Source organism: Ambystoma mexicanum, chromosome 8, assembly GCF_040938575.1.
Source record: "Ambystoma mexicanum isolate Mex_15411 chromosome 8, UKY_AmexF1_1, whole genome shotgun sequence".
NCBI classification, from domain to species: Eukaryota; Metazoa; Chordata; class Amphibia; order Caudata; family Ambystomatidae; genus Ambystoma; species Ambystoma mexicanum.
Genome location: NC_090929.1, coordinates 344803890 through 344831401, shown reverse-complemented (window position 1 = coordinate 344831401; position 27512 = coordinate 344803890). Strand labels below are relative to the sequence as shown.

General features: G+C 48.8%; 1 long non-coding RNA gene across 1 annotated transcript in view; it reads right to left on the bottom strand.

The window, feature by feature from the left end:
* LOC138471924 (uncharacterized) overlaps positions 1 to 23534 on the bottom strand; it is a 743124-nt gene extending 719590 nt beyond the window's left edge. The window contains exon 1 of the long non-coding RNA XR_011268534.1: positions 23328 to 23534. This is a non-coding gene — a long non-coding RNA (uncharacterized lncRNA). The remainder of the gene's footprint in view (positions 1 to 23327) is intronic.
* Between the last annotated feature and the right edge of the window lie 3978 nt (positions 23535 to 27512).

Here is a 27512-nt window from a genome sequence, read left to right as displayed (position 1 = left end):
ACAAAAAGTCAGAGACAGAGAGCATAAAAACACAGCGGCCAATTCATGGAAAAGAGCGTATTTGTTCCGTAAAGGCCGATCGTCGAGAACGACACTGCGCAAGCCTGCACGCAGAATAAAAAATGCGCACCCCGCATATTCATGGAATTTTCTGTGCAAAGTAATCATATACACAAGTCGCAGCCGGAACACACCCGACACACCCCCATTCAAAGCAAAAACAGCCAGAACAGCTACCTTTCCATTCTCCTTCAGGAGCAAGTGTACGCACCATTCAAACATTGCATGGGGCACCGCGGGGTCCCTCGTAACTGTTACCGGCACCCCCAACAACATGCGTACGTTGTATCGTAATTTGGGTGAAACTCGGAAAATGTGCGTGCGAACCCCTGTAAACTGTCCCTGCACCACACTACACTACATATGCACACCCGTAAGTCAGATCGGGTCCCCAGCTGTGTACACGCACCCCTAAATCCGACATGCAAAACTACCTCTGTGCTGCGATTCCAATGCGCAAGTGTACTTACGCCTGCCTTCGGGTGGCAGAGAGATGGAAGAATTTGCGAGGGCATTTGCCTGCTGAGACGTTTTAGGCTCGGATCCATGAATACGTATCCTTCCACGCAATAGTGGGCCTGATATGGCCTGCCTGTGTCCCATCCCTCGTAATGTCCACTTTTTCTCTTGTTCCTCCTCATTTTCCCAGTTCTGCTCCCTACTCCACCCTCTGCGCAGGCCCCTACCACGCTCTGTGTGGTGTCTCACGCAAGGCACTCGACTTCTCACAGAGACATTCCGAGCCTGCGCAAAGTCCCCGCAAGTTACGAAAAAGTGCTGTGCAGTAGATTCCATGAATCGACGAACAGGGTTTCGCATGCAGAATGGCGCGCAAATCTCCAATTTTCCACGCAAATAATTCCATGAATCGTCACCAGAGTGTGATGGAGCACTGTGGGACAGATGAGGCACAGAGCAAAAGACAAGACAGGGACAAAGAGATGGAGCACAGAGGAACAGAAGAAGGTGGAGTGAAAAGTGGGGTATAGATAAACGGGTGACAGAGCTGATTGGCTGAAAGACATTTGTATAGTGACAGAGAGAGGTACTAATGGACAGAGAGACGTAAAAGTCATTGTGGTGGAGGGGAGAGAAGGGGAGAGACAAGTGAACACAAATAGGCAAGAAAACAGATTTATGGCCAGAAGAGATGTCAAAAGATAAATTAAGGGAGACAGGATGCTGAGGATAAGTCTGAATACAAGGGAAATGTAGATAGAGGTAAATGGAGAGATGATGGAAAGCCAAGAGCGTAAAAGGAGGATAAGACCTAGAGGGCTGGAGGCCCAATATGAATAAGAAAAGAAAAATACAAGAAGTATTGGGGGTTGATCAAGGCACGAGAGGATGAGGCATAAACAAGGGGGGGAGGGGTCCTGGGAGTCCCTCTGCCGGACATTAGAGGATGATGAAAAGCTATTCGGTGGCATGGAACAACCATTACCAAAGCCAATGGATTTAGCTTTGTTTAGCTTTGGCTGTCCGACGACTTGACTGGAAACGTGTTTTCTGTCCCTATTTTTTTTAAATGTGTCAAGAGAATGTGTTCACTTTTTGGTAGTTTCGGCAGAAAGGACAAGGATTGACTGGGTATGAAGTTTGATCTATGGCTGTGTCGGTATAATGCACACTTGCATTAGATGGGAGAAACTGTAATTACTTTTCAATAGAGCTGGAATATAAGAAGTGGAGAGTAACATCACTTGTCTGCAGTTCTTTTATTAATAATGCAATTCTCAATAGAGGTATACTTCTAATGGGGCAGAATTAGCACTACTCAGTGGTGCTGCCATACTATTAATTTGCTAATGCCTGCCCTTCTTGCCAGAGCTATACACTTAAGAAAGTGCTGACGCTTCTCTGCAGGGTTTCTTAACTATGTATGGGACAACGCCAAAATTCTTCAGAAGGGCTGATAATGTGTTCTGTTGAAGGTTTATTGAGTGCTTCTTCGACACCAACTTGGCCTCTTTGTGCTGGCCCAATGTATACCGTGTACACCAGACTATAGCAAAGCTATCTCCCATGCTACATCTCACTGATGACACCCATAAAACGTCTGAGCTGCTTGTGGTCTCGTGAAGAAGGCACGTGACCAAGCAGTCTGGGTTGCAATGCCCCTTATGGGGTGGAAACAAGCCTGATTTGCATATGGTCTTTCCTCTTTCTGTAATAGCTTGGCCGGTGAAGAGTGATGGTCTCCAAGGTTCCAAGAGCGGTGCCAGATGTTAAGATGATGTTGAAACCTTCCAGACGTCACCTCTCTTGTTTTGCTTTAGTCCCGACAAGTGGGACGGGTGTGCCCAGACGTGGGTCCCGTGCCTTCTGGGCCTGGAAACACAAGCTACACCTGAATGATGATGAACACAAATGCCAAAACATGTCTGGGGTTTCTTATGCTCTCATGCAGAAGGGATGTGACCAACCAGTTCAGGCTGGAATGCCCTCTACAGGGTGGGACCAGGCCTGATTTGCATATGGTCATTCCTCTTTCTGCAATGTGGCTTGGCAGGCTGAAGAGCGATAGTCTGGAGGGTTGCCCAGAGCAGTGCCAGAGGTAAATATTAATTCTAATCTTGCAGCCATCATCTTATGTGCGTTGATGAAGTGCTATATAAAACATGATCTAATTAATGTGCATATCAAATAAGGTCCAGGTAATTTATGAGTCCATAAAAGAGGTCCAGGCATTCTCTGGCACAGTGGCTGATGGTCAAGGTTTTTAATGACCCAGAAATTATTTGCCATTCTTGTCTCAAAATAATTGGTGGGCAGACTTTAAAGAGGACAATAGGACATCGGCAGGCCTTCTGTAGGACAGAGGGTGGGCATAGAAATATAGTGTCAGAGTGTAAAGACTGGAGGGGGTATATGTACTTATACCCACTATATGGTTGAGCTAGAGGCACAGAGCACCCCAGCCAAGGTTCTCTAATGGTAGCTATGGATGAGTAACCAAGGCTGGGACTCAAGGGAGGGGAATGCTGAGACTCAAGGGAGGGGATGCCGGCTGGTTCTTAGGTAGAGTGAATCCCCAAACTCCTGACAATGGTATGTCCAAACACTATGTCAGGTGATAACACAGTCATTTTAATAAAGGATACAAAGTCAGGTAGATATCCACAAACAAAAAAGACTCACTTTGTACTAGGAATCTAATCAGGTAATTTAACTTAATATATACATTAAGTATATGTGGTACCACTGTTACTTTTAAATTCAGTTATAATGCACCAACTCCTGACAGTTATTAAAAAGCAGTAACATTATTAGGCAAGGGTTAACTTCATAAACATTACTGTAGAAAGGCAGGTAATACATCGAAAATAGGCAGAATGCTTTCTTTAGTGTAAAAAACACAGTACTGTGTGAGGATCCCCCCACCCCCCACGTGGGCAACCTGTAAGGAAACATTAAGGTGTGCTTTATGTTGTATATTACAGCCCAGTCAAAATATGTTCATTAACAGTCTGCTTTGGTTTCTTCAGTTCCCCCCACCCCAAAGTACCTGGGAAGCCACAAGAGAACAGGATCCAAGAAAAATCTGGGACCCCCTGGATGAATCCTGAAGATGGAAGATGCTCTTCCTCGTCACAGTAACCTGGGTGCCTTGGAAGTCAAAGTGGCAGAATTTCAAGGCTTTATTCAATGATGCCCCTTTAGGATGGACACCCCTTGGAAGAAGGAGTTGCTGGGATGTCAGTGTCGAGCAGGAAAATTGAACAAAGCAGTGTCAGAAAGGCAGTAATGCAGGACTGTCGTGGTGGTCTGCGTTGTTGGGTTGCTATGCTGGCTGTGGATATTCCGCGAAGGATAAACTGGCTGTGGACCTTGACAAGGCTTTGATGAAGAAAATAAGTCCCTTGGTGCCCATCAATGACTTTCGGCTGGCGACAGGTGCAGTGCCAGTAGTAGGTACTGGGTTTCGGTATTTCGTGATTGTCTGCCTTTCAGTTCTTTGGTGCTGCAGCTGCACCACGGATGACAGGGGGGATTCTGGCACCTGGATTCAAGCACTAGACTGCACTTTGGACCCTCACCAACTTCACTACATTGCAACAACAAAACAAGCCACACATAGACTTGCACAACAGCACACAACGACTACTGACCGTAAAACACCCCAAGCCCAGCCAACGGACCCACCGGGCTGAGACTGCCAACATTACCTCACTGCACTCTTGCACTTTTTCAGCTTATTCCCACTAACTCACCACCCGCCTTCTCCCATTTTCAGAGCCTCCAGCTCCAGGCGACCACTCCGGTGGTGATAATGTGCGGTACAAATATCCTTTAACATTAACATTAACATAAACTCTTTCAGCTTGAACATGAACTCAAGAAAAGCCTTTCAAAATGTTCTACTTGTCTGCTTTAGACGTTTGCTTCTAGCATGATAGGAGAGTTCATTGTAGAAGTTGCTTGTGTATCCTGTGGGTGTTCCATTTTCATTGTGCGGGATGTCGGGGGATCAGTGGTTGGAGAGGCTCGCCCTCCCCCACCCTCCCTGAAATAGTGATAATTCCCAAGATTGACGACTCCACCAAATTGGCCAGTAGAAATCTGTCTTTTTTGGATCCGGCCTTCAATATTCAGAAATATCACATAGAAATGAATCACTGCTATGTTGGCATATGCTGTAAAACCCAGAATCACAATACTATATAATACTATATAAACAGCAACGCCCAGGCGTGAGAGACTTGACAATTCTTCCAGAGGACCTTTGTTTCCCTCTCTTTTCTCTATACACTATCCCTCTTGCTCCTATTATCTCTGCCTTGGGCCTTAGCTATCCTCTTTATGGAGACCATACGCAGCTTCTTCTGTCCTTTTCCTCATTCTCTAATACTATCCACTTTACCCTTTGTAACTGTCTGCTTTCCATCCAAGCTTAGCTGTCTTCTCACTATCTTCATCTCAACCCTTCCTAAAGGAAGTCCTCTTTTTCCCTGACTCTACCGCCGCCCCTTGCCCCCTATCTCCTTCCTCCCATCTTGCCTTCCTATTTCTGCCTCGGACCATAATCCGGGCGTTACCCTTGACACTGCCCTCTCTTTCACTGCTCTCATTGCCTCTTTCTCCAAGTCCTGTCGCTTTCAGCTTTTTAATATCTGCAAGGCCTGTTGTTTCCTGCTTTGCACCGAGCCCCTATTTGCTCTATTTGCCATGCCTCCATACGTGTTCTGTGTGTCCTTTCACCCCATAACTCCATTTCCGCTTCCTTAGAACAGCTTTGTTGGCTTTTCTTTCAGGTGTGCCTTCTCGTTAATTTTCTTTGTATTGTCTTTAAATCTCTACATGGTCTTACTACTCCCTATCTTTCCTCTCTTATCTCATTATATACTCCCTCTCATTCTCTTTGCTCACAATCTCTCTTTCTTTTATCTGTCCCTTGCCCTCCCTGTGCCTCTTCCGTTTCCATCTTTTTCTCTTCCTAAATATTGGAACTCTCTCCCTCTGTCATTTCACTCTCTCACTTCCTTTGCTCTTTTGAGACTCGGCTCTATACTCACCATATTTCTTCCCGTTAATCTTCATGTACACTGATTTACCATATTCTATTGTACCGTCATTGTTCTTTGTGCAACGCTTAAAATACAAATGCACATTTGTGGAGCAGCAAGCAGGGGTATGCAGCTGCCACTCGCAGCAGGAAATGGGAGCCACTTCTTCTGTGCTCTGTGGAGCAGGGGTATGCAGTTGCCACTCGCAGCAGCAGGCAATGGGAGCCACTTCTTCTGTGCTCTGTGGATCAAGGGTATGCAGCTGCCGCTCGCAGCAGGAAATGTGAGCCACTTCTTCTGTGCTCTGTGGAGCAGGGGTATGCAGCTGCCACTCGCAGCAGGTGAAGGGAGCCACTTCTTCTGTGCTCTGTGGAGCAGAGGTGTGCAGCTGCCATTCGCAGCAGGCGATGGGAGACCCTTCTTCTGTGCTCTGTGGAGCAGGGATATGCAGCTGCCACTCGCAGCAGGCAGTGGGAGAAACTGCTTCTGTGCTCTGTGGAGCAGGGGTATGCAGCTGCCACTCGCAGCAGGCAATGGGAGAAACTCCTTCTGTGCTCTGTGGAGCAGGGTTATGCAGCTGCCACTCGCAGCAGGAAATGTGAGCCACTTCTTCTGTGCTCTGTGGAGCAGAGGTGTGCAGCTGCCATTCGCAGCAGGCGATGGGAGACCCTTCTTCTGTGCTCTGTGGAGCAGGGATATGCAGCTGCCACTCGCAGCAGGCAGTGGGAGAAACTGCTTCTGTGCTCTGTGGAGCAGGGGTATGCAGCTGCCACTCGCAGCAGGCAGTGGGAGCCACTTCTTCTGTGCTCTGTGGAGCAGGGTTATGCAGCTGCCACTCGCAGCAGGAAATGGGAGCCACTTCTTCTGTGCTCTGTGGAGCAGGGGTATGCAGCTGCCACTCGCAGCAGGTGAAGGGAGCCACTTATTCTGTGCTCTGTGGAGCAGAGGTGTGCAGCTGCCATTCCCAGCAGGCGATGGGAGACCCTTCTTCTGTGCTCTGTGTAGCAGGGATATGCAGCTGCCACTCGCAGCAGGCAGTGGGAGAAACTGCTTCTGTGCTCTGTGGAGCAGGGGTATGCAGCTTCCACTCGCAGCAGGCAGTGGGAGCCACTTCTTCTGTGCTCTGTGGAGCAGGGTTATGCAGCTGCCACTCGCAGCAGGAAATGGGAGACACTTCTTCTGTGCTCTGTGGAGCAGGGGTATGCAGCTGCCACTCGCAGCAGGCAGTGGGAGCTACTTCTTCTGTGCTCTGTGAAGCAGGGGTATGCAGCTGCCACTCGCAGCAGGAAATGGGAGCCACTTCTTCTGTGCTCTGTGGAGCAGGGATATGCAGCTGCCACTCGCAGCAGGAAATGGGAGCCACTTCTTCTGTGCTCTGTGGAGCAGGGATATGCAGCTGCCACTCGCAGCAGGCAATGGGAGAAACTCCTTCTGTGCTCTGTGGAGCAGGGGTATGCAGCTGCCACTCGCAGCAGGCAGTGGGAGCCACTTCTTCTGTGCTCTGTGGAGCAGGGATATGCAGCTGCCACTCGCAGCAGGCAATGGGAGAAACTCCTTCTGTGCTCTGTGGAGCAGGGGTATGCAGCTGCCACTCGCAGCAAGCAGTGGGAGCCACTTCTTCTGTGCTCTGTGGAGCAGGGGTATGCAGCTGCCACTCGCAGCAGACAATGCGAACCACTTCTTCTGTGCTCTGTGGAGCAGGGATAGGCAGCTGCCACTTGCTGCAGGCAATGGGAGCCACTTCTTCTGTGCTCTGTGGTGCAGAGGTATCAAGCTGCCACTCACAACAGGCAATGGGAGCCACTTCTTCTGTGCTATGTGCAGCAGGAGTGTGCAGCTGCCACTCGCCACAGGCAATGGGAGCCACTTCTTCTGTGCTCTGTGGAGCAGGTCGCAGCAAGCAATGTCAGCCACTTCTGTGCTCTGTGGAGCAGGGGTATGCAGATGCCACTCGCAGCAACAGGCAATGGGAGCCACTTCTTCTGTGCTCTGTGGAGTAGGGGTGTGCAGCTGCCACTCGCATCAGACAATGCGAACCACTTCTTCTGTGCTCTGTGGAGCAGGGATAGGCAGCTGCCACTCGCTGCAAGCAATGGGAGCCACTTCTTCTGTGCTCTGTGGTGCAGAGGTGTCAAGCTGCCACTCGCAGCAGGCAATGGGAGCCACTTCTTCTGTGCTATGTGCAGCAGGAGTGTGCAGCTGCCACTCGCCACAGGCAATGGGAGCCACTTCTTCTGTGCTCTGGGGAGCAGGTCGCAGCAAGCAATGTCAGCCACTTCTGTGCTCTGTGGAGCAGGGGTATGCAGATGCCACTCGCAGCAACAGGCAATGGGAGCCACTTCTTCTGTGCTCTGTGAAGCAGGGGTGTGCAGCTGCCACTCGCAGCAGGCAATGGGAGCCACTTCTTCTGTGCTCTGTGGAGCAGGGGTATGCAGCTGCCACTTGCAGCAGCAGGCAATGGGAGCCACTTCTTCTGTGCTCTGTGCAGCAGGGGTACGCAGCCGCCACTCGCAGCATGCAATGGGAGCAACTTCTTCTGTTCTCTTTGGAGCAGGGGTATGCAGCCGCCACTCGCAGCAGGCAATGGGAGCCACTTCTTCTGTGATCTGTGGAGCAGGGGTATGCAGCCGCCACTCGCAGCAGGCAACGGGAGCCACTTTTTCTGTGCTCTGTGGAGCAGGTGTATGCAGCTGCCACTCGCAGCTGGCAACGGGAGCCACTTCTTCTGTGCTTCTGTGGAGCAGGGGTATGCAGCTGCCGCTCGCAGCAGGCAATGGGAGCCACTTCTTCTGTGCTTCTGTGGAGCAGGGGTATGCAGCTTCCACTTGCAGCAGGCAACGGGAGCCACTTCTCCTGTGCTCTGTGGCGCAGCGGTATGCAGCTGCCACTCGCAGCAGGCAATGGGAGCCACTTCTCCTGTGTTCTGTGGAGCCGGGGTATGCAGCCGCCACTCGCAGCAGGCAATGGGAGCCACTTCTTCTGTGCTCTGTGGATCAGGGGTATGCAGCTGCCGCTCGCAGCAGCAGGCAATGGGAGCCACTTCTTCTGTGCTCTGTGGAGCAGGGGTGTGCAGCACCACTCACAGAAGGCAATGGGAGACACTTCTTCTGTACTCTGTGGAGCAGGGGTATGCAGCCGCCACTCGCAGCAGGCAACGGGAGCCACTTCTCCTGTGCTCTGTGGAGCAGCTGTATGCAGCCGCCACTCGCAGCAGGCAATGGGAGCCACTTCTTCTGTGCTCTGTGGAGCAGGGGTATGCAGCTGCCGCTCGCAGCAGCAGGCAATGGGAGCCACTTCTTCTGTGCTCTGTGGAGCAGGGGTATGCAGCCGCCACTCGCAGCAGGCAACGGGAGCCACTTCTTCTGTGCTCTGTGGAGCAGCGGTATGCAGCTGCCGCTCGCAGCAGCAGTCAATGGGAGCCACTTCTTCTGTGCTCTGTGGCTGCTTTAGAGACAGGCAGATGTCGTCCCAGGCCAGGAGACTTTAACCCTGTGGTCCTTTACTGGGCATGCTCTGATGCGGCACTCCTGCTGCTCTGAGTCTCTGGCTAGGGGCTTTCCACAGACCCTGCAGGTGCATTGCCAGCTGCAGCCACGAGTACAACTTGGAGGAGCTCAGCGACTTAAGCTACCCCCATTGCCGAGACTATGTTCCATAACACTCTACATACATTTGCAACCAGAGTGCAAAGAAAGAACCATGTATGTGGGGTCCATGAACAAGTTACATTGGATTTCAGGCATGCACGTGCTAGCTGCAGCTTATTGGGGATACGTCCATGTTTCTGCATAATATGGAGCCACACAGGCACGAGCCTATGTTTAAGGGGACATAACAATCTACCTAGGAAAATGAACACAACGTGTTCTGTTGTGGCTTTTGTTCTCAGCCATGAACATTCACCAAATGGGGCGTACAATCTATCCAAGCACGAGTACCAAATGTGGTGAAGCTTCATGAACACCCTCATGCAGTAAACACTGCTGGGCACAAGGTGTTTTCTGCATTATGATTTCCACAGAACTAGAACAACCATTCTTTTGGGGCACATACTTGCCCACCTTAATGTTCTCTTTCCTCGTCTCTATTTTGAATTTTCGATATTCAATTAGTTTTTTTTTAACTTGTGCACCCTGCAAAAAATTTAAAATGGTACTATGCCCACCAGAGATAATCACATCTTAAGGTAGTGGAACCCACGCACGTACACACACACATACATACACACACTCACACACTTCCTCTCTCTCTCTCTCTTTTGCTCTCTCACTCCCACATGCACACACACCAACTCTCTCTCTCTCTCTAACGCACGCTTTATTTCTCCAGATGTGTGTCTAACTGGCTGTATGGGGATTGAATAACCTCCGTGTTAACGACATATTCTATTCTATCTACCCATATAGCTACACACACACACACTAATCCCATGTGCACGTGTGGGCGTGTGTCTGATGATTGCCTGCCGCTCTGACCTTCTGGAAGTGGCAGCGCAGCAGATCGCTTGGCTGTCCTCATTGTCAAAGATCGCACTCTCTGGAGCTCTGCCCCCGCTCGCCCACAACCGCCCTCGCCCCCCCGCCCCCCTCCTAGCGCAACCTCCACGCAATGACCACTCTGTCGTCAACATGTCCTTCTTAGAAACTAACACCCCTACAAAGGCCATTTTTTAGGAGGGACGCTTGCTGGAAAACGATAAAAGCTTTGGCTGTCCTTGTAAAACAGGCAGATACCACGGCCCACAACTTGAAATCCGTGCTTCTAGGCAAACATTTACTCGGCGTGACAATTCATCAGATCTCTGCATCCAAATAATCTTAATTAAAACAGGGTTACACTCGTGATTATCAGGGAATAATCGGTAATCCTGCGACACATCCATGAGGGAGCTTCAGACACCACAGAGCTAATTGCCACAACCTGCAAGCCCGAGATACCCGAGGATAAATATACCCTCGCTCAGCTGCAATTATGGTCAATTTGACAGCCGGTCAAATAATCAGCAGCCAAGATGACCGATCAGGTTAATTTCTGAGAAAAAGAAACACACTGGTCCTGATTTACAAACGCGTTTATCGATGGGCAAATCCCATTGAAAACGCTATTGTAGTTGAAGCCCAGTGTGTTTGTAATGTTTGCCAAGCCACAAAATGGTGCTGCATGAAGCAGAAATATCCCTTTATAACTGAAAGTAAAACATGTTCTTGTTCGTCCAAGGCAACGTGCTCACCTTGGAAGCAAAACGACATGGTGCAACACAGGTTCGATCCCCGGTCCACGCGTTATAAATAATTTATCATATCATATAGATGACCTCCATGCACTGGTATTTCCAACATCCTAAGGATTGGAATTTCTATTTTGAAAATTCCCTATAGAATTTATTAGAAATGTGCATTTGGAGATGGAGCTCATTACAAGTTTGCTGGTATCCTGTCGGTAATTACGGTGGGATACCAGCCAGCTGCCCCTACCGTTTCCGGCCGCCTGATATCCTGGTATTACTGGGATATTACAAGCGGCACAAAGGGCAGTAAATCCCCATTCCATGGAGGAGATTTCCGGTGCCGGTCATTTGCCAGTGGGGGCCTGATTTGCCAGCAGGTCAGGTCTCGTGGAAAGTCAATGTCCCCACCAGCAAACTTGTGTTCACCCGGTTCAGAAAAATGACCAGTGCCGGAATTACCTGCAATTGTACCGAAAATGTTTCTGGACTGGGGAACATGTAGCGGTCGGCGCGAAACGCTGATCTTAGACATAGCATGCCATTGCAACCTGCAATTTAGGTGAGCCACTGTAAAGGAATGGATTCGCTTGGAGAGAGTTTTTTTTTCCTGTAATATTCTGGCATTGAAAGCTCTAGATAATAACATGGGAAAAATGAGAAACTTAGGTATTGACCTCCCCTCAGAGACACGATGCAATGTATTAAAGACATCAGAGGACATAAAAGTAGGTCTCGTTAGCGCTAGATCTGCATGTGTTCATACTTCAGAAATACTTGCATTGATTGAAGAATAAGTACTTGACATTCTTTTTTTAACAGAGACTTGGTTTACAGAGGTCAATTCTTCAAAATTTAGTCCCAGAAAAGTTTCTCATCCAATATATTGATCGTGTGGGGAAAACGTGGTGGGGGTATTGCCATTATTTACAGAGAAACATTACGTATTTCTCACCTTAAGCTGCTTGACTGGGAATATGATTCACAAGTGGGACAGTTTACATTTGAGCTATCTTCCCAATCAGCTGCTCACGCAATTCTAGGTTACAGACCTCCGGGTGGTTTTAGGGCATTTTCTTAATAGTTTGACAATTCTTTAGCCTCAGAGGCAATCAAACAAGTAGAGGTCTTGCTACAAGGGGATTGGAACCATAGGGGTTGGACGATCAAAATCATCCAGGCTCTGCGGAACTTTGAGATATATTCCATTCTCATGGTCTCACCCCTTTGGGCACATCACCTACTCACAACAAGGGTCATTGCCTTGATTTGATAATAGCAAGAGGTAGCTGTACAACACTTTTGAATAATATACCAATTTATTGTTCAGACCACTCGTTGCAATTATTTGAGCTAATGGCCAAATCAATGAATATTCGAGATCCCACAGAGGCTACTGGGATACTCTCTCGGCGCCATAAAGACTTGGATAATAGATCGGCCCAGGAAGTGATGGAAGCACTTTCAGAGATTGATAACATACTGCCTAGTGAGGAATTCTTCCTTACTGGAGCTAAAGTAATGGAGGGAATCTGCTCTAGGGAGGCTCCTAAAAAACCGATGCGAAAGAGGATTTACAAGCGTTGGTTTACCAATGATTTGAATCAGTTACGCAATCAAGTTAGTCAGACAGGCTGAAATTTGGCAAAGGTATTCTTCTGAAGAAAATAGTATTACAGGCAAAAGAGCGATTTCGCTCTATAAAAATGCTATTTTTGAGGCGAAACTAACGTTTCTCCATAAAAAAATAAGTGATGCAGGTAATCACTCAAGAGACATTTTCTCAATTATTTCCAAATTCCATAATCCAAGCTGTAGTGATCTTTCCGTTCCCTCATCATTGGCACAAGCTAATGCTACATTTGAGGAGGTCTGTGCACTGATGAAGAATCTGAAACCAACTAATGACTGCCTATTTCCCTTGCCAGCGGTAGTAGCTAAACGCATGGCGGTGGAAATTGCACCTTTTATTACTTTATTTGATAATAAATTACTAGATCAAGGAGTAGTACCTTCAATACTTAAATATACCACACTGACACCTCTTTTGAAAAAACTGAGCCTGGATCTCCTAGTTCTCCAAAATGATCGCCCCATTGCGGGTATTCCTTGGCAGGGGAAAATACTGGAAAAGGTGGTGACCACCAAACTACAGGCATTTGTTGAAGAGGAATCACTTCTGGATCCGCTGCAGCCAGGGTTCCGTCCTAAATTTGGCACAGAGACAGCATTGTTGCTAGTTTATGACGAGTTGTTGAGGGTAGCTGATGAGGGCATGCTTTCATTTTTAGTGATGCTTGACTTCAACACGGTCAACCATGAGATTCTCTTGGAAAGACTGAGGACGATCGGAAAAGTTTCAGAGCAGGCCATCCAGTGGTTTAGGTCTTTTTTGGAGGGACGTCAACAGTGTGTTAAACTGGGTGCTTTCACATTAGTCCCTAGTATGGTGGATTGTGGGGTCCCACAGGGCTCTTCACTATCGCCACTTTTGTTCAACCTATATCTTCGCCTTGTTATGGAAATCTTGAGGTGTCATGGAATCAGCTTCCAGTCTTATGCTGGTGCACTTTTCAGGAAATCAGTGAATGGATGGCTTCTAATCAACTGCAACTAAATGCTTCTAAAACAGAATTTATTCTGTTTGGTCCGGAACATCATGACCATAATAAAAACGCAACCTCTTCCCAAGCTACTTGTAGTGGAACTTATATTCTCCAGAAAAGTGAAAAATCTTGGCTGCATCTGGCAAGATAATTTGGGCAGCGAAAGCCAGGTTGGAGCCAAAGTGAAAGCTATTTTTTATTCCTTGCGGCTTCTACAGCAAACCCTTCCCTATATTCCATAGGAAGACTATGCGCAGATAGTGGGTGTGCTTACGAATGCTCAACTGGACTATTGTAATAGTCAATTGGTGGGCATCCCAAAAAACAAATTAGCAGACTGCAAAGAGCACAGAATGCAGCGGTTAGGCTGATTTATGGGCTTAAGAAAACTGCTCATGTTTCTTCTTTCCGCCGCCAACTTCACTGGTTATCAGTTGAAGACCGTATAAAATTCAAAATAGCCTGCCTGGTCTTCAAATGTTTGAACAATATGGCACCGGACTATCTCAAAGATATGCTAAGACATTATCAACCATCAAGATGTCTATGCTCCAGTGACCAAGCACTGTTGATTATCCCCTCATCTACATTTGTTTCTAGAGGGGATAGAAGATTCTCGGTGTATGGTCCTAAATTATGGAACAGCCTACTTAGGGAAATGCAGAATTTAGATTCTCTGCTTAAATTTCGGAAGGCCCTAAAAACCTTTCTGTTTAAATAAAACCTGGTCACTGGGTCGTGGCTAGATTTCCATCTCCTCTTTGAATATGCCTATGAATACACCCTGTGCTAGCTTCCTTAAGAAAGAAACAACATCTCCGCCAATATACGGTTAGGGCCGTTCTGAGCGCGCTATAAATTCTTCAAAATCAAATCAAAATCAAACATGTAATGACCTATCTCGGTTCCTTACAGTTCTATCGTGTTAATCAAAACATATTACCCAGTATTCAAAACTCAACAAAAAAGAGCAAAGCTGCAGTGCTGAATTCTTCTGTACAGGGATGTTACAGTAATATTGCTATCTATTGAACCAACAGGGTGTATTTGACTTGCCAGATTCTGCAGGTTTAAAACCAACTCAACGCTTGATATCTTCTAGGCCCTGGAAAGTGAATCCAGTAAAAGACATTCATTCGCCATGTTCCCTTCTCTCTTTTTATAGCTTAGGGATCACTTTTTTGTTAACTAATGTATACTATCGATAAACCACACCATGACCAACTGAAAATGGTAACTTTCCTCTCTCTCTTCATTTCCTCACTGAGAGAAACTGCAGACAACCACATTTTGTTGGGCAATTTCACTCCTTGTATATTCGTCAGCCGATTATTGCATACTTAGGCAACAGAATGTGGGTTTATAGGATTGGTGTGATTACAAGAAACATCTCGATTTCTTTTTCTTTTAGGTCATTTCAGTGCATGCACATGAGGGGGCAGCAGTCCTACCATACCCCCTAAATTAATTAGAACCCTAACCTACCACCGCCCCACATATACTTGTGCTGAAATTCGAACAAAAAAACTCGAGGTTTTCATCGTCAATGTTTTCTGCCGCACAGTATTCAGCAGATTCCGGTTTATAGACTCTATATAAACTTTGAAATAGAGTAGGGGGTGATGTGGAGAACAAGAGAACAGGAGCAAAGCAAATTGTTATAGAAGAGACCGTGCATCTAATTAACAAAAAAAGTGCTGAGTCTGCGCTAACTACTTTGCGTAAAAAAGAACTTTGCGCAGGCGAAAAGAATAGTGCAGGGAGTCGATGCATCGCAAAGAATAACGAATTGTGCCCGGAACGCCCACAACATTCCCCCATGGAAAGCAAAAATGTCCTCTCTCAAACAACCTTTGCGCCGGACCCATGTAAACAAGTAATCACCATTACATCCACTCCAGCGACTTGCAAATCCTCGTCCCAGTATCCCTATGAAATGGTGCCTCGTACCCCTTAACTCAAAGCAGAACCTCAAACCCTAGTGAAACTGTGCCTTGGACCACTAACTCAAAGCATCACTCGTGAATCCCGGAAGAACTGTGCCTCGTCTCCCCTGACTGAAAGTAGCACTTGCGAACCCCGGAGAACCTGTGCCTCGTCCCCCCTAACTCAAAGCAGCATTCGTGAACCCTGGAGAAACTGCACCTCATCCCCCCTAACCCAAAGTAGCATGCTCAAGCCTGCCCTCCTCCCAGTACCCCCAATGACCTCTGCTCCAACCCCAAGCACCAGCAGCTAGTGTGCTCTCCTCCCAGTACTTCCACTGACCTCTACCCCAACCCCAGGCACCACCCCCAATTCTGACCAGTACCCCCACGGACCTCTGCCCCAACCCCAATCACCACCCTCAAGTCCACCATCCTCCAGTACGCCCACTAACCTTTGCCCCAGCCCAAGGCACTGTCCTCAAGTCTGTCCAGTACCCTCTGTGACCTCTGCCCCAGCCCCAGGAACCACCCGCTGGTCTGCCCCCCTTCCAGTACCCCCACTGACCTCTGCCTGAACCCCAGGTACCACCCTCAAGTCTACCCAGTACCCCCACTGAACTCTGGTCCAATCCCAGGCACAACCCTCAAGCCTGCCCTCCTCCCAGTACCCCCACTGACCTCTGCCACAACCCCAGGCACTACCCGCTAGTGTGCCCTCCTCCCAGTACCCCCACTGACCTCTGCCCCAATCCCAGGCACCATCCTCAAGTCTGCCCAGTACCCCCATTGACCTCTGCTCCAACCCCAGGCACCACCCTCAAGTCTACTCAGTATCTCCTCTGAGCTCTGCCCCAACCCCAGGCACCACCCGCTAGTCCGCTCTCCTGCCAGCACCCCCACTGACCTCTGCCCCAACCCCAGGCAACACCCTCAAGTCTACTCAGTATCTCCTCTGATCTCTGCCCCAACCCCAGGCACGACCCGCTAGTCCGCTCTCCTGCCCAGTACCCCCACTGACCTCTGCCCCAACCCCAGGCACCACCCTCAAGTCTGCCCAGTACCCCCACTGACCTCTGCCACAACCCCAGGCAACACCTGCTAGTCTGCTCTCTTCCCAGTACCCCCACTGACCTCTACCCCAACAGCAGGCACCACCCTCAAGTCTGCACAGTACCCCCACTGACCTCTGCCCCAACCCCAGGCTCTTCCCGCTAGTCCACACTCCTCCCAGTACTCCCACTGACCTCTGCTGCAACCCCAGGCACCACCTGCTAGTCTGCCCTCCTTCCAGTACCCCCACTGACCTCTGACCCAACCCCAGACATCACCCTCAAGTCTGCTCAGTATCTCGTCTGACCTCTGCCCCAGCCCCAGGAACCACCTGCTAGTCTGCTCTCCTGCCAGTACCCCCACTGACCTCTGCCCCATCCCCAGGCAACACCCTCAAGTCTGCCCAGTACCCCCACTGACCTCTGCCACAACCCCATGCAACACCTTCTAGTCTGCTCTATTCCCAGTACCCCCACTGACCTCTACCCCAACAGCAGGCACCACCCTCAAGTCTGCACAGTACCCCCACTTACCTCTGCCCCAACCCCAGGCTCCACCCGCTAGTCCACACTCCTCCCAGTACTCCCACTGACCTCTGCTGCAACCCCAGGCACCACCTGCTAGTCTGCCCTCCTTCCAGTACCCCCACTGACCTCTGACCCTACCCCAGACACCACCCTCAAGTCTACTCAGTATCTCCTCTGACCTCTGCCCCAGCCCCAGGAACCACCCGCTAGTCTGCCCTCTTTCCAGTACCCCCACTGACCTCTGCCTGAACCCCGGGCACCACGCTCAAGTCTGCCCAGTACCCCCACTGAACTGTGCTCTAATCCCAGGCACAACCCTCAAGCCCGCCCTGCTCCCAGTACTCCAACTGACCTCTGCCCCTACCCCAGGCACCACCCTCAAGTCTACTCAGTATCTCCTCTGATCTCTGCCCCAACCCCAGGCACGACCCGCTAGTCCGCTCTCCTGCCAGTACCCCCACTGACCTCTGCCCCAACCCCAGGCACCACCCTCAAGTCTGACCAGTACCCCCACTGACCTCTGCCACAACCCCAGGCAACACCTGCTAGTCTACTCTCTTCCCAGTACCCCCACTGACCTCTACCCCAACAGCAGGCACCACCCTCAAGTCTGCACAGTACCCCCACTGACCTCTGCCCCAATCCCAGGCTCTACCCGCTAGTCCACACTCCTCCCAGTACTCCCACTGACCTCTGCTGCAACCCCAGGCACCACCTGCTAGTCTGCCCTCCTTCCAGTACCCCCACTGACCTCTGACCCAACCCCAGACACCACCCTCAAGTCTACTCAGTATCTCCTCTGACCTCTTCCCCAGCCCCAGGAACCACCCGCTAGTCCGCTCTCCTGCCAGTACCCCCACTGACCTCTGCCCCAACCCCAGGCAACACCCTCAAGTCTACTCAGTATCTCCTCTGATCTCTGCCCCAACCCCAGGCACGACCCGCTAGTCCGCTCTCCTGCCAGTACCCGCACTGACCTCTGCCCTAACCCCAGGCACCACCCTCAAGTCTGCCTAGTACCCCCACTGACCTCTGCCGCAACCCCAGGCAACACCTGCTAGTCTGCTCTCTTCCCAGTACCCCCACTGACCTCTACCCCAACAGCAGGCACCACCCTCAAGTCTGCACAGTACCCCCACTGACCTCTGCCCCAACCCCAGGCTCTACCCGCTAGTCCACACTCCTCCCAGTACTCCCACTGACCTCTGCTGCAACCCCCAGGCACCACCTGCTAGTCTGCCCTCCTTCCAGTACCCCCACTGACCTCTGACCCAACCCCAGACACCACCCTCAAGTCTACTCAGTATCTCCTCTGACCTCTGCCCCAGCCCCAGGAACCACCCGCTAGTCTGCCCTCCTTCCAGTACCCCCACTGGCCTCTGCCTGAACCCCGGGCACCACCCTCAAGTCTGCCCAGTGCCCCCACTGAACTGTGCTCTAATCCCAGGCACAACCCTCAAGCCCGCTGTGCTCCCAGTACTCCAACTGACCTCTGCCCCTACCCCAGGCACCACCCTCAAGTCCACCCTCCTCCCAGTACCCCACTTACCTCTGCCCCAATCCCAGGCACCACTCTTAAGTCCACCCTCCTCCAGTACCTCCACTGACTTATACCTCAATGCAAGGCACCACCCTCAAGTCTGCCCAGTACTGCCACTGACCACTGCTGCAGCCCCAAGCACCACAAGCTAGTACGCCCTCCTCCCAGTACTTCCACTGACCTCTGTCCCAACCCCAGGCACTACCCGCTAGTCAGCCCTCCTCCCAGTACTTCCACTGACCTTTGCCCCAACCCCATGCACCACCCCCAATTCTGACCAGAACCCCCACTGACCTCTGCCCCAACCCCAGGCACCACCCTCAAGTCCACCCTCCCCCAGCACCCCTGCTAACCTTTGCCCCAACCTAAGGCACAGCCCTCAAGTCTGTCCAGTAACCTCTCTGACCTCTGACCCAGCCCCAGGAACCACCCGCTGGTCTGCCTTCCTTCCAGCACCCCCACTGACCTCTGCTCCAACCCCAGGCACCACCCTCAAGTATACTCAGTATCTCCTCTGACCTCTGCCCCAACCCCAGGCACCACCCACTAGTCCGCTTTCCTGCCAGTACCCCCACTGACCTCTACCCCAACCCCAGGCACCACCCTCAAGTCTACTCAGTATCTCCTCTGATCTCTGCCCCCACCCCAGGCTCCACCCGCTAGTCCACACTCCTCCCAGTACTCCCACTGACCTCTGCTGCAACCCCAGGCACCACCTGCTAGTCTGCCCTCCTTCCAGCACTCCCGCTGACCTCTGCCCCAAACCAAGACACCACTTTTCTACAACATCACGGAATACATCAGAGTCGTGAGAAATTCGGCATAAAATCGAGCAAAACATCAAAAGCTGATATGCGAGAGATGTGATAGATGCAGATAGCAGTTTCCTCCACACACAAAATAAGAAAAGCGACGTGTGGAGATGATCTAGGAAGTCCAGCATAAAAAAATCACAACGGGCTCCGTTCACAAGGGAAAGAAAAATACTCCCAAAAAGGAAATTAAGAAATTACTACCCTTTTGAAAAAAGATGCGAAAAGATCAATAGTGCTCACATCCTGACCGTGAGTTACACGCACGTACTCAAGATTGAAAAATGGGGCTATACAAGGCATATGCTTCAATACAAGAAATAGTTTATCCTGAAGAAGGCCAAGGAAATTTGTTCTAAAATGTCACTAGAGATAGTGTCTAATTGTGATTGTAATGGCCGAAACATGTTGACCATCTTTAAGACTAGGAATTAACGAAGTCTTTTATTGCCCAGAAGCCAACACATGCCTCTGAAAACTGAGTCTTGTTGTATTGTATGATATAAAAAATAAGAAAGATTTTGTAATGTACGAATTGCATAGGATTTTTTTTTTCTTTTTTTGGAACCTATGGTATAAATTCATTTGCCATTTCTTTTTTTGGAACCTATGGTATAAATTCATTTGTCATCCATGACTAGGAAGGATGAAGTATAATACAACAGTACATTTAGTAGCCCAATCTAATGAGATTTAATTGGTGATTGATTCTGTTATAATGACCTGCTAAACAAAAAAAAATCCATAAACAAATATAGTAAACTTAATGGACTACTGAACTCTGGTTTAGAGGTTTTTTCGAAACTGGATTTTGAGATGTAATGTGTTTTTTTGAACGTGTAGATTCATAATAAAGTTATATTTTGGATAAATTTTGCATGTCCTTTGTCTCGTGGAGGAGATAACTTTTGAGAGTAAAATTTGAAAATTCTTTAGAATAAAGTTTTTCATATGGTGGCACCAGCGCGCTGTTCAGGTTGGAGAGAGGGGTAACCAGTTTCCTCGTGTGTTTATGTACCTTTGAATTTTTCCCAAACGGCAACTGGTCCCCAAATAACAAAAAAGTAGGGAAAATACCCATTAGTTAAATATCATTCTCTTTACTCCAGCAGACTGGGGTCTGGCGCCCCTTTGAAGGGGCATAGGGTGCCTCTCTGCAGACAAGCCTAGGTGCTCGGAAACTATTACGGTGGTGATGCCACGCAGTATAAAAGCATATTAGATACGTAGCATAGCACACCAGATTACGCGATATTCCATTGCGTCACGTCCTATTCCATAAAAGTGTCCTCGGGGCGACTCAGTAGTTTCTCCAGACACGGGGTGTTTTAAGGGCATCAGTCCTTCTCAGGGCATTCTGAAGACCCTCGTGCCCGGCAACAGTCCATTCGGTGCAATGATGCCTCCTTTCTTGGATGTAGTTTTCTGAACCATGACGTTTTTAATTGTATTCATTCATGCATTTTCTTCCCTATGCTTTGCACTATGCTAGAGTGTCTGAAATCAGTAGGAAGGAAAGTATGGCAGCATGTTATCACTATGGCAACAGAAAACAAACACACGTTTCCATATCGCGGAAGCCGCCATTTCTTTCAAGTGATTCGATGAAAACTCCCACGCTGCCAGAAAGCGCCCACGTCTTTCTTCCTTTCGGAAGTCAGGAGATAGCAGCTCTGAGTGAAAGGAAAGACCCATTTGCATCAGGGTGGAATGAGAGAAGGATGTGAGAGGTGGAGTCCCCTGGCCTTTGCTTTCTGGACTTTGTCCACTTCAAAGCTCCATCCACTCAACCTCCTGAGGAGCAGACCTTGGATTCTAGAAATGGCGGATGTAGAGGGGTGCATGTGTGTGTGTGTGGAGGGGAAAGGGGGCACACATTCTAATATCTTATTAGGGTTATGCTACCCTTCTGGTGCTGTTATGCTGGGATACAATCTTATGTGATTGGCGTGCTATGCTACGGCACGCTTTTCTTATGTAGCAGAACACTGCTACCGTATCAGAGGGGTAGGCAGGGTAGGGCCTGAGGGGCAAGGCCCACCCAATATCTGTAAATGCCCACTCAGCAGCGCTGTGTGGGCATTTACAGATATTTCTGTCAGTGCAGTGGGTCCCACTACATTACCTTCAGGCCCTATTTTCTAGACAATCCTGGCTAGCCTCTGTACCCTATGCTTTCTTTGCTATGCTATGCACTGCTTTGAAATGCTGTGCTCTCATAGGTATGGTTTGCTATGTTGCGTTATGTTATGCTGTGCCTTGCCTTGGATAAGCAACGGGGGCATGTTCTGCAATGCTGTTCTTTTGGGATGTGAATCGATCCGTTCCTATATATCCTACACCAATTCTTGATATATCTCACCGCTCCAGAAATGGCTTAATCTTTCGCCAAATTTGAAAGCTTGAACAACTCATCAACATGGTCCAAGATGCACACAGTGAGAATAATGCATGCATATAGAAAGTAAATATTGAAAGACTAGATTCTGAACAAATCAACAACATGGTCCAATATATATGAATTGACAATTATACAGATAAAACGCAAATGCTCATTTTACACATCAGAATAATTATTGAGTAATTAAAAACAGTGGCAGGCACCCTACATAGTCGCCCTATGATTGGCAGCCGCTGGAGCACAAAAGTCGAGATATGAGGTCATGACCATAGATATTTGGAGGAGGGATGGCAGGCAAACGAGGTGACAACAGGAATAGGATTAATGTACCTCAGGAAGCCGAAATAACGACTGGTGTTTCAGTGGTGACAGCTGACTGTCATGTCGGAGAGCTCCTCTGAACAGCAGTCTTGTAAGGTCGGTGGCAGCCCCTTAGCAAATATATTTAGACAAACAACGTCTGTTTTAATTCAGTACAAAGAAAGACACGATGCATTGATTCATAAAAAGCCTCAGATAAATAGCAGATCTGCTCATTTTAAATAAGTTATTGAAATAAAGAAAACAGACAGCCACATTTAAAGAGGAGGTCTGGGAATGATTTAAAGCAGCGCATCAGCGAGGAGACGTAACCAAGTTGACGGAACCTGTTGTTTTCTATTTACATCTGTGCTTTTGTGTGGGAAGGCTCAGCACTGAGCGTTCTACTGCTAGACCTGACTAGAAATATTCCTGCTTCTCCTTTCCTGCACAAACTTGTATTCTTAGGAACAGTCTTGTATGCTTTTTTGCGAGGGTCTGCAGGTGGTGGCTGGAGTAAGCGCTGTGCTAAATGTTGAAGTGTTTGCCGTTGGCTGGAAGTGCTATCATGGACCTGTGCGGGGATGGAGGGGGCAATGTTGTTTGGTGATGCACCCCGAAGGTACTGCAGCCCCGTCCAAGGAGTTGCATGGGGGCAATGTGCTGTAAAATGGGCTGCATGTTACCTGGCAGTGCGCTGCGGAGCGGTCCTCGGAACTGGTAGCGGAGAGCGTATCTGGCTGTGTCACCAACGTAGGGTATCCCAGCAGTATGGACACAAATAAGACTCACAATCACTGCTGGGGTATTCTGATATGTGCTCACAGTTGTGGTGCCTTCCATGTATGCAAAACTCTCTTGCTATCTCTGCCTTTCTCTAATTTCATATCATTGTTCCTGTTATCCTGATGATTTTCAGATCGATTTCTCTGTTTCTGATCATCTTCACTCTTGTCTTTCTGTTACAGCTGTTAAGTATTAGATACTTGCATAATCTCTTCATTTTTATGCCAATACATTTGAGATTCTCTTTTTTCCTGCCTCTTCTCCTTATCACAAGTCGTACTCCATCTTCAATATTGTTTTATGCTCAGTATTTCCCTCTCTCGTCATCTGCTCATAATCCAGGTGTTACTGCTGAGGTCTCACTCTCTTTCAGGAATATTATTTCTGCGGGTTAAACACGTGTTGTTTCCTCACAAAGGTCTCTCCTGCAGGTAGAGACCTGCGTTATATTCTTAGGCCTGCCAGGCCTCAGGCACACAACATGCAAAAGGAAGGACAGCCACTACCTCCGTTGGCTTGCAGCCTCGGACTGACATACTCCTCGGCCCCCTTTATTCTCCGCCCACATCACGTCACTCGGACTTACCCCTGTCCACGTGACTGGGCCCATTACAGCTACACCACACCCGGCCAGGCCAATTCAGCCTTTCATCCTTCCGAGGTTGATAAATGAGTACCCAATTCAGTTGGGTAATAATAGTGTGGCCCGGACTGGGGCTGTACACATGAAATAAGGACGCGTAGCCGGAGGAACTGTTGCACGACCTTCTTTATTGCAAGCTAACCCTCACTGGCACAAACGGCGCTGAACAACTTCCTTCGCCTCACACGTCACATATCCCCGCCCTCTCATGAGGCGGGCTTGTCCCTTAAAGGGACAGCAACTGTAACAAATAGTAAATAAGTTCTGTGCAAAGCACTTTAGATTAAAGCGCTGTATAAAAAGCGAATTATTGTTATCATTATTATTCTCTTACCCATTCCTGTTGTTTTCAGCTCCATAATATTTGCAAAATGTGTTGTTTTCCTTTTTCGGCCATGCAAACGCTTGTTCCTTCTCAGAACATGATTGCTATTCCCCTCTTCTAGTGCACCTCCCTGCCGATGCGCTGACCCCTCTTCAGTCTATTTTAAACCCTTCGATCCTCCTTCTCTTCCACCGTCCCACACGTCCCCATGTTTCTCCTTCCCTCGCTGCTCTTCACTGGCTCGATTCACTCCCCCATTTAGAGTTCTGCTATCTTTCTTTTGTTTTTAAACATGTTCATGGACTTGCTCCTCCCTATCTCTCTTCTCTGCTGTTTCTCTACACCTATAATCATAACCCTTCCCTCCTCCTCAGCCTGTTTGCACGCCCACCCTGTGCTCAATCTCGCTTTCGCTCATTTCAACTTCTTGCACTTTTAAGGGCCCAATTCATGGAAACATTTGCATGTAAAATGGAGTACTTACGCGCCAAGCTGCCAGCAAAATCCCGTTGGTCGATTCATGGAATCGAATGTGCAGGATATTCCTTGGACTTGTGTGGATTTTGCACAGGCTCTGCATGTCTCATTGAGCAGCTGAGTGACTTGCGCGAGACTCCACGCAGAGTGTGCGCAATGCCTGCGCAAAGGGCAGAGTAGGGGGCGGAACTTGGAAAATGAGGAAGAACAAGGGGAAAAGTGGGCGTTACGAGGGATGGGCCGCAGGCAGTCCAGGGCACACCTACAAATGCGCATGCAAAGCATATTCATGGATGTGACCGTGCAACCTCTCACTTGCAAAATGCCCACGCAAATCTTGCGATCTCTCCGTCACCCAAAGGCAGGCTTAAGTACACTTGCACATAGGATTCGCAGTGCAGAAGTGAGTTTTCATGTTGGATTTAGGGGTGCGTACAGGCAGACGGGGTTCTGCTCAGACTTAGGGGTGCGCGTATGCAGCATAGCGTGGTGCTGGGCCAGTTTACCGGGGTTCGCATGCAGATATTCCAAGTTATACCCGAGTTATGAACTGTCATACGTATGGTGTTGGGTGCCGGCAGCAGTTACGGGGGACCCTGCGCAGGGACCTCGAGATGTAGACCTGCTTGCCGGGCACTTCACGCACTGTTTGAAGGGTGCGTGCATTTGCACCAGGTGAGCATGCAAATGTAGATTTTCTGGCTGTTTATGCTTTGCGTGGGGGATGTCAGGGACGTTCCAGGCGCAATTTGTAAATACGGTTACTTTGTGCAGTAAATTCCATGAATACACAGTGCGTGCATTTTTTATTCAGCTCGCAGGCTCGCGCAGGCTCGCGCATTGTCGTTCTCGGCGTGCGGCAAATGTGGTGAGAAATGCGCACTTTTCCATAAATCGGGCCATTAAACTCTGCACGCCTTTCCTCTGCCTGCACGCTCTGCACCGTCTGGTCTTTGCTCTGTTCATCTGGCTACCTGCTAAATGAAATTGTAACTTCATAATAGGCATCATTTGGTTCCCCTTTTTTGTACGCTTTTCTGTACAGCACTTTGGCGAAAGCACTACATCTATTCAAATAAATAAATAAAACCGGTCCTGCACACATTTACAGCAGTGGACGCTCCCATCACAAGGAGTTCATGAATGTAATGCATCTCACGCGCACAGACCGAAAACAGTCTGGGTAGCAGATTGTCCGACTTCACCCTCATGCAGAGCAAGTACAGCACTACAAGCACTACAAGCATCACTCACACCCATTATTATTGCTTGTGCTTCAAATGGGTGTCCGGTCATTTAGTCGAAAATAAATGGTCGAATGACCATTTGATCGAATCAAAATGGTCGAGAAAAAAAGGTCGAATTTATTTATTTATATATATTTTTTTTAGTTTTGGTTGCTTAAAAAATATTTTTTAATAAAGAAAAAGCGGGGTTGGGAGGGAACCCCCCCCATAAAATAAAAGAAAATAAAAAAAATTCAACCTTTTTTTTTGTTGACCATTTTACTTCCATCAAATGGTCACTCGACCGTTTTGTTTTCGACCAAATGACTGGTAACCCTTCAAATGTAGTTCATTTTATTGAAGATGTTTCTATAGTACAGGCTCTGGGAGTAACAGAGCACTTTACAGAGCACAGAACATGAGTATAGAATTGGCAAAGCGGGGACAGGCCCCTTCAGTGCATTACAATGGTGAAATGGGAATTAATTAACATAGCACACAATGATAAAATGAAGATGATGTCAAGAAGATAGGAGTAACATGCTAATAGCATTCGCCCACGTTCTTCTGTGGACAAGGCGGATTGCAACTGTGCAGCCTGTGAGATGTGAGAGCGGGAAGGAGGCTTTTTAGCTCGGTGTAGGTCAGTGTGACACCGCAGTCCGGCAGCAGGAGCCGCCATCCTGACCTTGTTGCAGTCAGAGTCACATGTCGAGGCCTCTCAGCGCCTCTTCACGCGTCCAGCTTTTGTCTCCAGTGCCATTAGCTGATGAGCTGCCGCGCCATTAAAGAGAGCCTCCAGCCCTCCTGCTGGCTCGGCCATTAAATGTCCTTCCAATGTTTTATGCTGCGCACATACTTAGCCTGCTGCATTCTACTAGAAAGCTTCTTGTGAGGGCGTGCATTCTGCCAAGGGGGGGCTGTGTGTTATTAATCCCGGACGACGTAATGACGTACTATGTGGGTACACTCGCACCTGTGAAAAAGCTCAAGAAATCATATTCAGGCCTAATCAGCAACGGGGCAGAGCGCCATTGCCAAATTAGATTAACACATTGCTCTCATCAAAACCAGAGCGGATAGTGTTGCCAAAACATAGACATCAAACATTTCAGTCAAAATATCTAATCCTTTTTTGAATGTAGTCAGCTCACCACATAATGTAACAGGGGAAATAAAACATCGGTAAATTCTAATGTTACAAAAGACTATGAGCAGGGGAATCGTGAACATGCACAAGTGCCTGGGCCAGAGCCGATTTTCAGCTTTTGCCGCGCACGATATGTGCCTGCGAGATTTCCATTCGGGTCTCTAAGTCCCATCTCTATATCTAACAAACACAGCTCTCGGCCAGTGGCGAGTTCTGGATGGCCTGTGGTGCAGCCTCGAGCGGGCTAGGGGTGGCAGGGCTTCACATGGCGGTGGAGCCAAATAACCCCCACCTCCCACCCCCTTTGGCCCCCTCCTTCTCCTTAGGTGAGGGAGCAGGAAGACCCTGGAGACCCCGGAGGAAGAGCAAACGTTGGAAAAAAGGGGCTGAGGAAGAGGAAGTAGAGGAAGCCCCCTCACTTGTTTAATTCCCTGATTAGAGGGCGAAGAGAACTTCGCATCTCCAATAGGTGACATCAGATGCCCTTTGGGGCCTTTATATAGGGGGGACACAGGAGGAGATAGAGCGGCCTCTTTCACCACTTTACCACCCGACCCCAACTAGGTGATCTTTGTCCCACCAACCACACCCGAACATGACTTCTATTGCAGGTTGGCTAATGTGCTTTTTATGCAGGCGGTTACTCATGCCATCGAGCAGCACCAAAACTAACCTCCTGACGGAGGGCAAGGATGAGCAGGAGAAAGTAGCCCCCTGTTAGCCTGGCACGGTGGGGGCAGAAAGGTCTGATAAAGAGGTGAACCCCCCGTTTGGTCATCAGCCTTGGCTGGTGGAAAGCAAAGTATGACTGCGCTCCCCGCAGCCCAACAATAGCAGCTACAAATGTGTTTTGCCCTGAGCGAAAGGCTCAGGGAGGTTCGGGGAGTGAAACCCTAAGGCGCTTGGTAAAAAGTTGATAAGAACAAAAAGAATAAATTAATAAAATGATA